Here is a 17,841-nt window from a genome sequence, read left to right on the forward strand (position 1 = left end):
TTGCAGAAGCTCAAACGTGCTGCGCAACACGAGAATGACCCTCATTGGTTCTTGCTGAAGCTCAAACGTGCTGCGTAAACACGAGAATGACCCTCATTGGTTCTTGCAGAAGCTCAAACGTGCTGCGTAAACACGAGAATGACCCTCATTGGTTCTTGCAGAAGCTCAAACGTGCTGCGTAAACACGAGAATGACCCTCATTGGTTCTTGCAGAAGCTCAAACGTGCTGCGTAACACGAGAATGAACCTCATTGGTTCTTGCAGAAGCTCAAACGTGCTGCGCAACACGAGAATGACCCTCATTGGTTCTTGCTGAAGCTCAAACGTGCTGCGTAAACACGAGAATGACCCTCATTGGTTCTTGCAGAAGCTCAAACGTGCTGCGTAACACAAGAATGAACCTCATTGGTTCTTGCAGAAGCTCAAACGTGCTGCGTAACACGAGAATGAACCTCATTGGTTCTTGCAGAAGCTCAAACGTGCTGCGTAACACGAGAATGACCCTCATTGGTTCTTGCTGAAGCTCAAACGTGCTGCGTAACACAAGAATGAACCTCATTGGTTCTTGCTGAAGCTCAAACGTGCTGCGTAACACAAGAATGAACCTCATTGGTTCTTGCTGAAGCTCAAACGTGCTGCGTAACACGAGAATGAACCTCATTGGTTCTTGCTGAAGCTCAAACGTGCTGCGTAACACAAGAATGAACCTCATTGGTTCTTGCTGAAGCTCAAACGTGCTGCGTAACACGAGAATGAACCTCATTGGTTCTTGCTGAAGCTCAAACGTGCAGCGTAACACAAGAATGAACCTCATTGGTTCTTGCTGAAGCTCAAACGTGCTGCGTAACACAAGAATGAACCTCATTGGTTCTCACACGTTAAGCGAACATGCTTGAGCTTCCTTTTATCATATCTGATGTTTGAGTTGATCAATGTTTATATGTGAATAAAAGCCTTAATTCCATCTGTTCATCATATAAAGCGATCGTGTCTCTTCAGAAAATTTGGACTCAACCGTTCAATTCATATGAATTAGTTTTGCAATCTCTTTATGAGCGTTTTGAAGAGTCAAAGTGGTAGTTACGTAGCAGTCAATGGAGGAACAGAAATCGCTCAGATTTCATTGAAAAGATCTTCTTGTGTTCAGAAGATGAACGAAAGTCTTACGGGTTTGGAACGACATGAGGGTGAGTAATTAATAATACAATAATTGTGATTTTTGGGTGAACTATTCCTTTAAGGGACTTAAGGCTCCTATTTTCCTTTGCAAGATGTGAAAGTTAAAGAAATGGGTCATTTTGCATACAACCACTTACAAAGCCCATATGAATTATGCACATTTTTTGCAGAGATTGTGGAGGGAAATTTATGAAACTTCAGACTTGGTGCCATGATCATTCACGTAGCATGCGAGAACCAATGTTTGTTGAGCAAATCAGCATGTCAGAATGACTTCTGAAGGATCATGTGACACTGAAGACTGGAGTAATGATGCTGAAAATTCAGCTTGCATCACAGGAATAGATTATATTTTAAATATATATTTAGAAAATACTTTATTTTAAATTGTAATACTATTTCAAAATATCAAATAAATAGAGCCTTGCTGAGAATAAAGGCCCATTCAAATCAAGGACGATAACTAAAACGATGATAGAAATGATGAACAGATTAAATTTAGGCTTTTATTTACATTTAAACATTGATCAGCAAACATAAACAGAAGCTCAACGGAATCTGCAACAAACCTCATTGGTTCCTGCAGAAGCTCAAACGTGCTGCGTAAACACGAGAATGACCCTCATTGGTTCTTGCAGAAGCTCAAACGTGCTGCGTAACACGAGAATGACCCTCATTGGTTCTTGCTGAAGCTCAAACGTGCTGCGTAAACACGAGAATGAACCTCATTGGTTCTTGCAGAAGCTCAAACGTGCTGCGCAACACGAGAATGAACCTCATTGGTTCTTGCAGAAGCTCAAACGTGCTGTGTAACACGAGAATGACCCTCATTGGTTCTTGCAGAAGCTCAAACGTGCTGCGTAAACACGAGAATGACCCTCATTGGTTCTTGCAGAAGCTCAAACGTGCTGCGCAACACGAGAATGAACCTCATTGGTTCTTGCAGAAGCTCAAACGTGCTGTGTAACACGAGAATGAACCTCATTGGTTCTTGCAGAAGCTCAAACGTGCTGCGCAACACGAGAATGAACCTCATTGGTTCTTGCAGAAGCTCAAACGTGCTGCGCAACACGAGAATGACCCTCATTGGTTCTTGCTGAAGCTCAAACGTGCTGCGTAACACGAGAATGAACCTCATTGGTTCTTGCAGAAGCTCAAACGTGCTGCGTAACACGAGAATGACCCTCATTGGTTCTTGCAGAAGCTCAAACGTGCTGCGTAACACGAGAATGACCCTCATTGGTTCTTGCTGAAGCTCAAACGTGCTGCGCAACACGAGAATGAACCTCATTGGTTCTTGCAGAAGCTCAAACGTGCTGCGTAAACACGAGAATGACCCTCATTGGTTCTTGCTGAAGCTCAAACGTGCTGCGCAACACGAGAATGAACCTCATTGGTTCTTGCTGAAGCTCAAACGTGCTGCGTAACACGAGAATGAACCTCATTGGTTCTTGCTGAAGCTCAAACGTGCAGCGTAACACAAGAATGAACCTCATTGGTTCTTGCTGAAGCTCAAACGTGCTGCGTAACACAAGAATGAACCTCATTGGTTCTCACACGTTAAGCGAACATGCTTGAGCTTCCTTTTATCATATCTGATGTTTGAGTTGATCAATGTTTATATGTGAATAAAAGCCTTAATTCCATCTGTTCATCATATAAAGCGATCGTGTCTCTTCAGAAAATTTGGACTCAACCGTTCAATTCATATGAATTAGTTTTGCAATCTCTTTATGAGCGTTTTGAAGAGTCAAAGTGGTAGTTACGTAGCAGTCAATGGAGGAACAGAAATCGCTCAGATTTCATTGAAAAGATCTTCTTGTGTTCAGAAGATGAACGAAAGTCTTACGGGTTTGGAACGACATGAGGGTGAGTAATTAATAATACAATAATTGTGATTTTTGGGTGAACTATTCCTTTAAGGGACTTCTTTCAAAAACTGTAGTGTATGTTCACCATATTGGCTGATCACTCATCTCTGTAGTAGTTCAGGAATGCAGGCGCATTAAGAAACAAGTCCTGACATCTCTCCATCTCTCACACACACCCAGGGCAGGTTGAAGTCACAGAGATGAGCCCATAAGGCACACATTCCATGCTTGTTATCGGTCTCCTCCGCCTTCCTTTGAGTTAGGAATGTCTTCTTTATTGACAAGCAAGAATGTGCTTTACAATATGAGTTTGTAAACCCAAATGTCTCAAGAACCAGAAATCCACCTTATTCACAACATGTAAGCTATTTTCTGTGAATGTGCGAGATTCATTAGCCACCATAGGTAAATGACTTGAAGAATAACAAAGCAAAAGGCAAAACTATTTGCGCTACAATAATGCGATAAATACCAGTTTGCAATATCAAGTAGCATGCCAGACTGTTTTTGTACAGCTAAAATAACTGAAATTGTCTGACAATTTAAGTTGATTCAATTAAATTGAAGCCTCGTACATTTAAGTTAAAGATGGCCGCACCCGCTCTTACTTTAAAAATAAGGTGCATGTCCTCTTACGAAATAATAGATAACAACAGTAAACGTCCAACTTTGTTTTTTGAAAATGACTTCTAAGAGTTCTGATCCTTGAACCAAACTAACCAGATGCGAGATGAATTATAACATTTGATTTGTAGCAAAAAGTACTTAAAGTCGCAATGAAATCAAAATGGAAGTTTTTTGGCTTTTAGTATGAATATGTTAGCCTTACTGTTATCTATAAGCTAGCGTGGTCCAAAACAAAGACAAAATTCGCATTTAGAAGATGTAAGCATTTAAAACTTACAGTCTCTCACTTCCACCAATATGGATCAGTGATATTGATGGCATCACTAAGCACTTCAGTTCTCATCAGATTTTCTGTCCAATCAAATGCTCTCGTATCTGAAGCTTCCCGCCCCCTACATATAAATAGACGCGGAAGCCGCGACTAAAATCAGTCACTTGTTCATATACTATTTTCTACATGGTGAATGGCACATAGTGCACTATATAGGGGATAGGGAACAATTCAGACAATGTAAATATGCTTTCCATTGGGAAGTCTGGTTTCACGTTAGTGTCACGTGAACCGCCGCAGATCCGGTCCAGAGATACGATAGCACATAGCGGATCATATGTAGGAGTCGGCGCAGGCAGAAAAGGTAACAGACCCATTTGAATTCTGCACAGAATGCTGTATTTTAAAGCGATATGGAGGAGATTAGGAGGAGAAATGGTTAGAGATTAGGAGGAAACTAAACTAAACGCTATTGGCTATTTTAAAAAGGGGAGGAGCTCTTTGATATGTCCTGCCCTGTCTTCCTGTTTCAGTGGAAATTACGTCAACACATTGAATAATGCTGTGCGTTTCAAGGCACTTCAGTGGGCCTTTAAAAACAGACAACCTACCGTAGCCCTCAATGATTCACCACAACAGTGCTTGCCACAGATTGTTGAAAAGTTCAACAGAAGTTCAAAACAATGGTGTCATCATCCATCTCAGTTCAGTTCTCATCCGATAGTGTCAGTGCAGTAAAATCAATAATATTGCTGAATATTAAGGGTGTATTCACACCAGGAAAGTCCGATAGTTCACTTGCTTTGGTTCGGACCAAATAAATTTCTTTTTGTTTTGTTTTTGGTACGGTTCGCTTTCACACTGCTCTTTTTGCAAGTGAACCAAAATTTGTAAACAAAACCACACGTGTGCTAAGGTCGTCCATTCATTGGACAAGGATTCTCAAGTAGGGAAATCAGGAAGTGCAATAAAGGCTCAGCATGGAGATATTTCGTACTGCAATATTTGTTCTTTTACTAATTTTGTGTTATTCTGTGCTACATGGGCATCTGCCCAAATGTTAATAAGGCAGCTCGTCTCTTCGAAGCTCCAGGTCAAACCACGACTCATTTTATCAAATGTAGTAGGCTACAACAGATCACTTTCCCATAACGCAACTCCGACTACGGAAGCCTGTTAACTCAAAGGGGCAGTGCTTTCTTGCATTTGGGTCGGTTCATGTTCACACCGTAAACGAACCGTACCAGAGTTCGTTTGGAACCGTACCGAGACCACCTCTTCAGCTGGGTCTCGGTTCGGTTGTTTGGGCCGCACCCGAGTTCGATTGCTGTATTCACACCTGCCCAAAAGGTCCGCACCAAGGGGGGAAACGAACTCAATCGAACCAAACAAGGCAGGTGTGAATACACCCTAAGTGTCCCCAACTAGTCAAAGCAAGAGGCAACAGTGGCAAGAACCCAAACGCCATTGGTGACAGAATGGAGAAAAAAACAACAACCTTGAACTGAATTGAGCTAAATAATGACACTATTATCTTCTGTAGAACTGCTTTAAAGCTGCTGAAATGTAATTTGTTTCATAAACGATGAATTTTACAACTTTAGCAATGTTATTTTTTATTCATGTGAAGCTGCTTTGAAACAATCTGTATTTATTAAAGCACTATATAAATGCTTTCGGCACTGTACTTCTGTGGTTGGGTCTATATCTGCCTCTTCATGTCTTCAGTGATTTTGCAGCTCTAGTCACATTCTGCAAGCAAGTCAGGGCACGACCCAACGGCACAGCGAACACTCAGAATCAGCTGATTCCTCATCACTTGGAGAAAAAGACTGGGTTCCACATTCTGTCACCTTTGAACTTCCTCTGGAAATTAAGAGAGGAAATAGACACGACCAAAGAAAGAACGTCTTCTCGTTCAGTGAAGGCAAGCATGGTGATGCTTCCTTCATGTGCAACAAAACAACAGCCAAGAATAAATCAGAGCGCCAATCAAATGCCCTGTAGATGACCCGTGATTCATCCAGCCATCAAACATAACAGCCTCAGACCCTCCACATTTCCATAACCGACTTCAGAAGAGCGACCAAACGGCAAAGTGATTTCCATTACAGCTCACACTACTGTTTAAATATTCAAATGGCACTGCCAGTCACCACCAAAAAAAGATCTTCCTTTGAAATGAATATGCTCTCGCATTTAAAGGGGAATTCCACAGTGGTCTGCCGCACATGATTCAGAGAAGTTCGGGATTTTTAAGGTTTTAGGTTTGTCTTTTGAATCAGGATGCCAAAATGCATTATCCTTCAGGACTAGGAGATAATGAGAAAACCTCTTTAATATTCATGCACAAATTAATATTAAGTAGACTGTGAACTGAGTGAACCTAGCACTAGCATTTTCCCTTGTGTCTTCTGAAATCCCAGATGAAACGAAAACCTACAACAACTTCATCTCTACATAAAACATCCCCCAAGCGTACTCGGTTGTTCACATGCACAATTGAGACATGCACTATTTTTTTCATGCTGAATGATGTGGCCGTATGAACGCGAGACAACAGCCCCTCACCAACCTCGAAGGGATCTTGCACAGGACGAATCAATGATTTTTAGTATTTCTGTCATAATACATATCACAAAGTTTGCTGTCAAAAAATTCAACTTGCAACTTTTATAAAATCATTTCTTATAGTGATGCCAGTGTCCACAGACTCATTTCAAACACAAAGCAAATCATTAACAGATTTTAGCAGCTTTGCAATGGATAATGGACATTTATAAGAGAATGTTATTATGTAAAATAAATGTAATTTCACCTGTTGCAATCACAGACCACTTCCTTTAAATACAAAGTAAATAAATTGCAGATTTCTGGCTAAACATTCGAGGTAAAGTTTTAATAAAGCAAGCAAGTAAAGGAAGTAGTTTCTCAATGGATGCCAGGTTTGATTTGTAGCGAATGAAAACTAAGCTGTGAGGGATAGAAGTGCAGTGCGTTTAATAGGGTTTCAATGGTTTAGCCAACAAAACACTGTAAATATGTTGTTCCAAAACGAAAAAAATTGGACTGGAATCTGCAAACGTTTTATATGGTAAATGGTAAATGGACTGCATTTATATAGCGCTTTCACAGACCCAATGGCCACCAAAGCGCTTTACAATTTGCCTGACATTCACCCATTCACTCACTCATTCATACACCGACGGGCGACGGCAGCCATGCAAGGCGCCATCCAGCTCGTCGGGAGCAGCTGGGGTTAGGTGTCTTGCTCATGGACACCTCGACACTTGGTCAGGTGGAACCGAGGATTGAACCACCAACCTTCCGGTTTGTAGACAACCAACATGAACCACTGAGCCACTGCCGCCCCATTATGCTGTTCTAGAAGGAAATTCTGCAGATTTAAATATGGTAAAACATTGGTTTTATGTGGATAGATATAGTTAAATGTATGTGCAGAACTTTGTGAACACCATTCAAATGCTGCTCAACTTTATGCAAAGTTCTGCATGTGCAGATACGCATGTGGGTCTGGCCATAACCTTTGACCTTACAAAGACTGGAAATCTATCCTTCACATCCAGTTTTAAATCAAATTAAATAAATAAATAAATAGTTTTAACCTCACTAAGGTCTATAATATCGGTTTCACTTGGCTGCGAGCAGCTACAATGTCAAGCCATGACTCATTAGATAAGCTTTTTTTGAGATACAAATCTTGGCAGGATAAAATCAAGGTAGAATTCTTACGCTTTCAATAAACAGCTTTGGGATATTATTTGGACGGGTGCACAAAGCCTGTTTAAAGGGCCATATCAATGGCTGAGTGGCACTTCATAATCATACAGGCCTAGTTAATAATAATAAAAATTCCTGTCACTACACGGAAGGAGAGAACAGAGGGAGGATTGAAACGAGACGTGAAGCATCTGTGGCCTCGCTCGCAGGGTTGACAGGAAGTGGCCCTGAACTCCGTGTGGACACAGTAACGCTGTGTTCCCCTGAACGGACCACCGCCACGTTCTCCATTCAAATGACATCAGATGTGGACAGATGGGTCCACAGTGGTGAGAGTTCGGAGGGGTCATCCACTTCAAACTCTTTCCTGTGACCAAAAACGGGTCTCTGACACACTGAGTGACAATAATAAAGTCAAGTTAATGGCTCTCATGAATTGATTAAAAGGATGTTTAGCGTTTAACAAAGAATGGGACATTCATCCCACAATCGACTAGTTTCAAGCTCAATGGCAGTCCAACAGCTCACGTTAAGCGTGTTGTTAGGTTGGCAAATCAGTCTCAGAGAAGCTCCAAATTAATCCCCTTAAAATGAGGCATTGCAGCCGTCAAAGCTTTGGAATAAATGCAATACCTTCAGTGACAAATTTCAAGACAGTAACTGTCAGAGCGCAAATAATTGAAACTGTTGGTCTATATATAAACATGCAAATGCTCTTGATGGAGTCTTAAGCTTCATCAATGGTCGCTGTCACTTCATATTCTGAACACTACACGAAGTTTGAAAGCATCTCAAAAGGGACACAAACAAAATTCTAACAGAAAAAGCAAAGAAATGTTTTTTACAAATTCGTGCAATGGTCCTTGAGAAGTGGTAGGAACCAATTAGACGCATAAGTGGGACAGAGCAACAGAACGTGGATTGGCAGCTACACACAACAACGGAAGTTAGCCGTCTGCCGCATTAAAAATTGAACAAGATCTGCGGGTGGCCACAGCAAATCTCGGCTGTATTCTCCAAACCCAGAGAGGCCGATAGCGTGAGCATTAAAAATGCTAATTTTGCTGCCAATCACACAAAACGAGGCGCTTGTTAAATCACGTGTGAACGGCATCAGGGCTATCACATATGAGTTTATACAGATAAAAGAGTGATAGAGTTTCCTGTGATATCTACAACACCACGCTCATGCATCAGCAGATGTTTCTAAACAGAAAATTAAGAAATTAATTAATTAAAGAAATAATTAATACATTTTATTCATGCATTTTATACTTATACATAAGAGCGATTTTATATTTATGCATTGTGAGATTATTTTACAATGCAATATTTTTTAATGACAATTAAGCACATTCAAAACACAAAGAGCAGTTTTACAAATATGAAAAAAAGAAATCAGAATACAATATATTTGCATTACAGTAATATAAATGAGAAATGAGCTTAAATGTCATGGGTGATTCCATCATTTGTTTGTTGTTAAAGTTTGTTCATTTTTAATTATTTGTAATTGTTACTCATTGTCATGGGTCACAAGATGATACAGCCATAACAATATCATATTTTCTGTAAAAAGTGTCTTAAATAGCTGAAAATCATGAATTAGTCTGTGCATTTTTTTTCCATCATGTATCATTGTGTAATCAAAATGTTTTATTTGACTTTCTTTTGGTAAGATTTCATTTATTTTATTTATAAAAGCCCTAAATAGTCATTTTCCTAATTCTACAACATTAAAGGTGCCCTAGAATGTTTTTTTTATTTTATTTTATAATGTTTCCTGGGTTACCCTTATAATGTTAGTATGTTTTTTAGATAAAAAATAATCATAATTTAGAAATAAATGGCATTTTTCCTAGCCTGCTTTTAGCCTCTGATTTGAACACTCTGTTTGAAGGGGCGTGTCTGCTGTGGGATTCAGTGTAACCGCGGCCACTGCTGTGATTGGCTGACATGCTTGCATATGAAAAAGCAACGCATTACATGTGAAACTCTCTCCCGAATACTTTTACTACTGCTATTATACGTTTTTACTATAACAGCTATCGAGATTAACGAATCGTGAGATGTTTTTAAAGTATTTAGATCTATTCCCATCATATAAAATGTTGCCGTGATGAGCATTGAGCAGATGACCGTGTGTTGATCGCGAGAATGAAGATCTAATCATTGCAAAGCAGTTTCTGCACTCTCTCTGCTTTCACCAATGCAAACACGATGATGTAAATACAGTAAGAGCTTCGTTGTGCAGTAACGTGCGTCATTGATTTCATAACGAGTTTGGCAAGTGTCCAGATAAACTCGCGCTGTGTGGAAAGATTGTTCTTTGATCGCTTTCTGTATATAATTTGTTCACAAATTAAATACGATTATTTTCATCCTACTAAAAGAAACGATGTGAAGCTGATATTTTAGTCACTGGCTTGACTTACTGATGCATAAACAGTATTGAACGATTTTGAGAGAAAGATTACCTGTCTGAACTTGAACAATTACTCATCAGAAAGTGTTGCTTGGTAGCTCGATCCGAGGCCAGCTCTGTATTGGCCCAAGTTGAGGAAACACTCGGTGAAATGTTTGGAAATTTCCAGAGAAAATAAAATTAACCCATTGTTTCTTCAGAGGCTCAGATGAAGGAACTAAAAAATACTTTTGTGTTCATGTGTACATCCACACTGAGCAAAGCCATGCTTCGGCTGCGCAGTTCCGCCTGGCATTGAGGGCTGGCATTATGCAAATATTTGGAGGCGTACATATTAATGATCCCGACTATTGCGTCACAGTCGGTATTGTGTGGAGAACCGACCGTTTTTCAGGGGTGTTTTTCATAAACGTGAATTAAATGAGAACGCGAAAACAGTCCAGTTTGAGATTCACTCTATGTCATGTCCATGCACTGAACTCTTGTTATTTGACTATACCAAGGTAAATTCAATTTTGAACTATAGGTCACCTTTAAATTTTTTTGGTTCAAAAACAACTTTTTAGCTTATAAAAACATGTGTAAACCTTGCATCAATTCTGTTACCGTACCATCCTTTACCTTTAAACTGGTGGAATTATTTCTCACAACTGTAAGGACATTATGTCACTTTCCCCCACGGATAAGATCTGAAGTACTGAAAGGCATGTGTGCTCTCTCTGATCAAATATTTTAACCTTGAAAGTTCTTACACCAAGAGTTATTTTGTGAAATGTCAAAAAAATTGTTACCACAATATCAAAAGGAAAACAGAATTGATTACTGATCACACAGTGGGTTCTTTAAAAGTCTTTTAATCATGATTTCATTACTGCCATGTGCTCTTAGCATTTAAGCTAGCAAGTAGGCTACAGTTTTTGGTCTAAAAAGTTTAAAGGGATACTCCACTTTTTTTGGAAATAGGCTCATTTTACAACTCCCCCAGAGTTAAACTATTGAGTTTTACCGTTTTTGAATCCATTCAGCCTATCTCCGGTTCTGGCGGTACCACTTTTAGCATAGCTTAGCATACATCATTGAAGTGGACAAGACCATTAGCATTTCTAAAAAAAAAAATGACCAAAGAGTTTCGATATTTTTCCTATTTAAAACTTGACTCTTCTGTAGTTACATCGTGCACTAAGACCGACGGAAAATGTAAAGTTGCGATTTTCTAGGCTGATATGGCTAGGAACTATACTCTCATTCCTGCGTAATAATCAAGAAACTTTACTGCCGTACCATGAGTGCAGCAGGCGTAATGATATGACGCAGCGCCTGAAAATAGGCTGCCTTCCGTCAACACAACGGAACTATTTTCAGGCGCTGCATCATATCATTACGCCTGCTACACTCATGGTACGGCAGTAAAGTTCTTGATTATTACGCAGGAATGAGAGTATAGTTCCTAGCCAAATCAGCCTAGAAAATCGCAACTTTACATTTTCCGTCGGTCTTAGTGCACGATGTAACTACAGAAGAGTCAAGTTTTAAATAGGAAAAATATAAAAACTCTTTGGTCATTTTTTTGTTGAGAAATGCTAATGGTCTTGTCCACTTCAATGATGTATGCTAAGCTATGCTAAAAGTGGTACTGCCAGAACCGGAGATCGGCTGAATGGATTCAAAAACGGTAAAACTCAACAGTTTAACTCTGGGGGAGTTGTAAAATGAGCCTATTTCCAAAAAAAGTGGAGTATCCCTTTAAAATTGACAAACTCGGTTTCTGTTATTTCTACACACTGCCTCATTTGTCTGTAACAGAGTTGACAAACAATACTATAAATAAATTACTTAAAAAAGAAAGAAAGAAAGAAAGAAAAAAGAAAGAAAGAAAGAAAGAAAGAAAGAAAGAAAGAAAGAAAGAAAGAAAGAAAGAAAGAAAGAAAGAAAGAAAGAAAGAAAGAAAGAAAGAAAGAAAGAAAGAAAGAAAGAACTTGTGTTTGACAAGCACTGAATTATTCATTCAATATGTTTTCAATAAGGCACTGGAAAGTTTGTATTTTTGAAATGCAAAATGTATATATATCTTGTGTTTTAGAAGCAATTTTTGGATATTTATGATTTACAGAATATTTACGGGAGATTCGAGTAATCTTTGAAAGTATTCCTTTGATATCTCTTTTGCAATTGTTTACTTAGTGGCCCCAGTGATATAATTTGGTCAAGCAGCTTCCCGAAATGTGTTCTATGTTGTCCTCTGATTCCTCTCTGTCTCTCGGATCATGCCTCCTACGATCACTCGTTCACATAATAGCATTTCTAAAGATGAAGCCACTTTTTATTGCATGCCAATTCTCAAAGCCAGTCAACAGAAACAAGTGTGTCATTCATAACGCAGCCCAAAGCTGAGTATATCACTCCTCACAGACAGAGGGTCCCAGTGAAGGGAGGACAAAGGCCCCACTGCGTCGGCACGTTACCAATTAACCGGAATTTTGCCCTAAAAAGCTGCTTTTCCAATGATCTCATTTGGAGCAGACTTAAACTTTCACGGCTTTCATTGAAAGGCATTCACAGAATTCCGAAAAGCATTAAGGCCACTTCACGGGATCCGGGCCCCCTCTTCGAGAGCCCTCGATGGTGTCATGAGCACTTCTAATTAAGAGCATCAGTCCCTCCTCGTGAAAGCACCATTAACAGCCACGGGCAATGCAGAGAAACAACAGATGAACACTACTGAAGACGGGGATGCAATAGCTAATTGCTCCAATTCACTGTGGGATAAACAGCTCATCGGAATGAACACTAGTACTCCAGATTTAGGGGATACCTTGAAGTTATCAGATGTTCATTTATTACAGAGTCTCAGTTCTGAAGTGCAACTCTGATTCTCGTCTTAAGCCAGGTTCACATTGTACGATTTTGGCCACGATGTGGAGAAATTTTGAATCCTAAAAGATTTCTCTGATCTTAGGCCAAAGTCTTTAATCGCTAGTTTGACCATGACGATCAAATTTTACATCACATTTTAGTGTCAGTGTCACAGTCCTGCAGTGCAAGTTCTCCTTTGACAACCGTCAAGTCAAAAACCAATAGGAGTGCAGAACCTGATGATGCAATTAGTGAGACAACAACAAACCTACACTTGCTCCACACACATCTTCTTCTTTTAATTTTAAATTTTTTTTTAAGTAAAGCCATGATCAAAATGAATGCTAGAGATCGTTTTTGTTTGCCAGTCACCATTGCAATCTAGGGCTGTGAAACGATTAATCGCATCCAAAATAAAAGTTTGTGTTTATGTGTGTGTGTACTGTGTATAATTATTTTGTGTATAAATACACACATGCATGTTACAAAAGATTCCATTTCAAATAAATGCTTTTCTTTTGAACTTTCAATTCATCAAAGAAACCTGAAAATAAATTGTACACAACTGTTTTCAACACTGATAATAATAATTAATGTTTTTTTGAGCATCAAATCCGCATATTAGAATGATTTATTAAGGATTTATGTGACACTGAAGACTGGAGTAATGATACTGAAAATTCAGCTTTGATCACAGGAATAAATTGAATTTTTAAATATATCAAAATAGAAAACAGTTATTTTAAATTGTCATAATATTTAACAATATTATTTTTTTAATCAAATAAATGCAGCCTTGGTGAGCAGAAGAGACTTCTTTAAAAAACATAAAAAATCGTACCGATCCAAAACTTTTGAACGGCAGTGTATATAATATTTTATATATAAATAACATAAAAATTAACACACTTAAATATATACATGCACACACACAAATATTATGTAAACACTAACAGACTTTTATTTTGGATGCGATTAATCGTTTCACAGCCCTATTTCAATCCAGTGTATAATGCAGCTCAGAGTAACAGAACGTGTCACGGATTGATGATGTAAATCTCAGAACGAGTCTTCTTGCGTGTGTCCGTTTTTAACATGTCTGACATGAATCACAACTGAGATCCTACAGTGTAATACGGCTTACAGCGAGGATCATGTCCGTATAGTGAGAAGCAACAATCGTAAAGGACTATTATAAATCGTACAGTCAGTGTGCACACTCACAGCTTTAGATTTCTTTATTGTGGTGCATACTACTAAGGCAAGCATACTTAGGGTTGGGGATTTGAACAAACCCTAATTTAAAGTATCCAACACTGTTTGTGCTACAGACATAATGTCTCCTCAAATCGTGCAGATTGTTGAGTAAAGGCATGCTATTACTTTTCAAAGTGACTGGACTTTTAAATTAACATGGCGGAAGATAAAATGAAAGAAAAGAAGAAAAAAAAACACAGTTGCACTGTGAATCCACTCTGCTAAACCCTAGAATTAACATTGACATTGAGACTCTGGCAAAGCGCCAGCGATAACCAGGATGTACAACAACAGAACTGGAACTTATTAAAATGAAACAAAAGTCAACAGAGAAGGCAAAACCCAAAGATAAACACAAAATACGGCTGCTTTACTGTGAGCTGCCTCGCTCAGTATCCAGACATTCGTGCTTAATTTCTCCTACCAAAGACCTGAACGGTCAAGTGAGGTTGATGATACTATCCAGCCCTTCACAGATTCAAACCAGGGTCGATTTGGTTAAACCTTACTCTCACTTTCACTTACCTAAATGCATTTTGCCATGGAGAATGAGGAGGATGGGAAAACGAAACACTCTGAGGACTGTAAGTGTGGGCGAGGTCTTTCTACCAAGATGAGAAGTGGTAAACTAACAAATTATAGCTTAGTTCTATGCTCAAACTCTTCTGATATGATTTCCAAGGCTCTAAACCCATGATTTACTAGAGCACAGGGAATATGTCTTTAGAAATGTGTTAATGTAAAGCCCCTGACTGTAAAGAGGGTTGTAAAGAGCAATGTATGGAAAAGAAAACGTGACTGCACTAGAGGACAATGCCATCTACATGTCATAGAAAGGCTAAAAATGACCAACCTAATCTTATGAGAAAACTATTTTACGAGGTGGAGATTGCGCATTAATTTGCACCATGTGATTCATATGGAAACATAGGATTTTTGGGGAAAAAGTAGGCATGAAGGTCCACCCATGAACCTCACCCTCATGCGTAACCAGATCGCACAAAAAATTACAAATGAGAGTGTACAAATTCATAAAAATTAGCCACCACCAATTCGTGATTATGGCCAAATCAGGTCATAGTCGGATTATGACCAAATCAGATTATGTTTTTCTTAACTTTAAAGATGTCCAAAAATAGGAATCAAGCACTCATGCCTTATGGCAAACAGATTTGAGTCATCTTGAGTGGGAGAACCATAATCTCAAGTAGGCTACCGCCAACAAAGCAGACGAGAACTTCTCTTTAGTTCACTGCAGACTTCCACTGGCTGACGGGTGATAGATAGATAGATAGATAGATAGATAGATAGATAGATAGATAGATAGATAGATAGATAGATAGATAGATAGATAGATAGATAGATAGATAGATAGATAGAGTTGAGATCTGCAACTGTAGAGATGATTGAAATTACTGACGTCTTTCTCCTCAGGAGAAACATCTGAGAAGCTCTTCATTTAATCTCAAAACTAACAGAAATTGACATCGTAGCCACACAATCCAGGTGTGACGTAGGGCTACCAAAAAAAAAAGAAAGAAAGAAGACAAACCCAGACTAGTCCTTGACAGGACTTCAGGTAGTTTGTCATCTGAAACCGCTCACACACATTGTGATTGTTTGTTTGCAATATTCACACAAATTAATCAATAATCATAAGATCTGTATCTGATTAAAATGGAAAACCTCGCGATCATTTGTTGTTGTTGAGACACAATCAAACAATCCATTTAAACCGGTGGATCGGAGAAAAAATACCCGGATTTATAAACACGATGAGAAATATTGAGCTTGCACATTCATTTAAATCAATAAACCACACCTTTTATTTATTTTATCAACCGGAAATCTGTCTAAAATCACATTGAGGTCTAGTATTTTCAATCTCAACGGTTCACAAAAACATCTGATATAAAATAAGGCGTTCATAGCCTACTCACCTTGTCGAGAACCACAAATGTGGTGTGAATAAAAGCCTTTTGTTTTCTGGCTGCTCTGAATGACCTTTGATTGACTGTTTTCGGTCTATGAATGAACGAGGCTCAGCTTTCCATAGTCAATGCCTAATGTTTTGCGGCTCTAACAGACGAAATGAAACGGAGAGTGAGCGCGTTCAGTGCGCGTTCATGACGGGGGTTGCCTGGGAACGCGCACAGCTGCACGAGTCATCTTCACGCCGGTAACAATTAATGTATCCAACGTCACGATCAAAAGCGATCCGGAATGATCTGATGCCTGTCCGGATAAGCAGTGCTTATTGCGTCCCTTAGAAACAGCACACGGCCGAAGGGGGAGTCAACCCCATGACACCCATATGAGACGGTGGGAAAACTGAAGGCAGCTGGGAGAGGGCAGGGCGCTTGACGTGACACTGTTTTACTACGTTACACTTGACTAGCAGAGACAAGTCTGCAACTGCAGGAGAGAGAAAGTGTGAGAGAGAAAGAGCCTGGAATGGGTTTTATCATGACTCTGTAGAGAATATAAGGTAACTGGGCCACCTATTGCTGGATCTGGGGCACCCGCAACGTCATTTTGAGATTGCTCGGTGCAAAAATAAAGAAATAAAGAGTGAAATTAAAAAATACAATCTTATATGGCTTACATAGTCTAGTCTGTCATAAATGTAAATAAATATATAAATAAATATGGCGAACGCAAAAGCTTTTATTGACAAATATAAATATAGGGTTTCGTTTTTTGAACAAACCTGTCTCTCGAATGAATCATTTAAGTATTAAGTTAAAGGCAAGGTAGATGATTTGTTCCAGAAATATTTTTTTATTATGTTGGTTGAAAGTCTCTTCACATCCAACAATCACTAAGTAAGGTGGTCTAAATGTATTTATTTATATCGTCTGTGGACAGTGTAGGACCATAAAATGTTCGTCCAATCATTGCATTCGGCCCGTATGCAATGATAGTATGTCCTACCTGTCTGTCAACATATGTATTTTCATACCTATGTGCACCTGTTCGCACAGACGTCATCAGTGCTCATGCTATGCAGAGTTAGACAGAGTCAGTCACAAGCGCCACAACCTAAACAGCAGCTGCCTTTTACAGTTTCTCCTGAACCAAAACAATAAGCTTATGCTGAATTCCCGCTATAACTACACAAATTTATGCGTTTCAATGGCAACACCATCAACGCCGAAATGAATCTGCAGCAGTCAGGTGGCACAGGTCTTTAAGTTGTTTATGTTCATTATTATTGTAATGTTGTGTTATTTGAGACATGAGGTAATTTCGTGATGCTTTGCAGAATGGTGGGATCTTATGCTTTCAAAGCTAAGCCATTAGACTGATAAACGAACACACTTCACTGAACGAGTCAGTGTTTTGATCTAAAAATGACTGACTTTTTGATCTAAAAGTGACTAGTCACCGACTGAATGCGAATCGTCAGCGACTCAGTGTTTTAAATCGGTTGAGTGAATGGTTCAAAGAAGACACTCACTTGTCTCCACCTACTGGCGTAATGTGCAACATGCAACAAGGGTCACTTTACTTTTTGGAACAGATTTAAAAGATTCAAGCCACTGCGCTGAATAAAAAAATACCACCACTGGCGTAAAGACACTGGTAAAACCAGTCTTTTTAATAAGTTTTAATAA

General features: G+C 39.1%; 1 protein-coding gene across 2 annotated transcripts in view; it reads right to left on the reverse strand.

The window, feature by feature from the left end:
- src (v-src avian sarcoma (Schmidt-Ruppin A-2) viral oncogene homolog) overlaps window positions 1–16,598 on the reverse strand; it is a 62,164-nt gene extending 45,566 nt beyond the window's left edge. Inside the window, exon 1 of one of the 2 annotated variants that reach the window (XM_056241267.1) lies at window positions 16,165–16,598. The gene's annotated coding sequence lies outside the window, so the exon portion shown is untranslated. The remainder of the gene's footprint in view (window positions 1–16,164) is intronic. The other variant, XM_056241268.1, reaches the window with a different exon arrangement.
- Between the last annotated feature and the right edge of the window lie 1,243 nt (window positions 16,599–17,841).

Source organism: Rhinichthys klamathensis, unplaced genomic scaffold (genome assembly GCF_029890125.1).
Source record: "Rhinichthys klamathensis goyatoka isolate OS25496 unplaced genomic scaffold, OSU_Roscu_1.1 h1tg000635l_1, whole genome shotgun sequence".
NCBI lineage: Eukaryota > Metazoa > Chordata > Actinopteri > Cypriniformes > Leuciscidae > Rhinichthys > Rhinichthys klamathensis.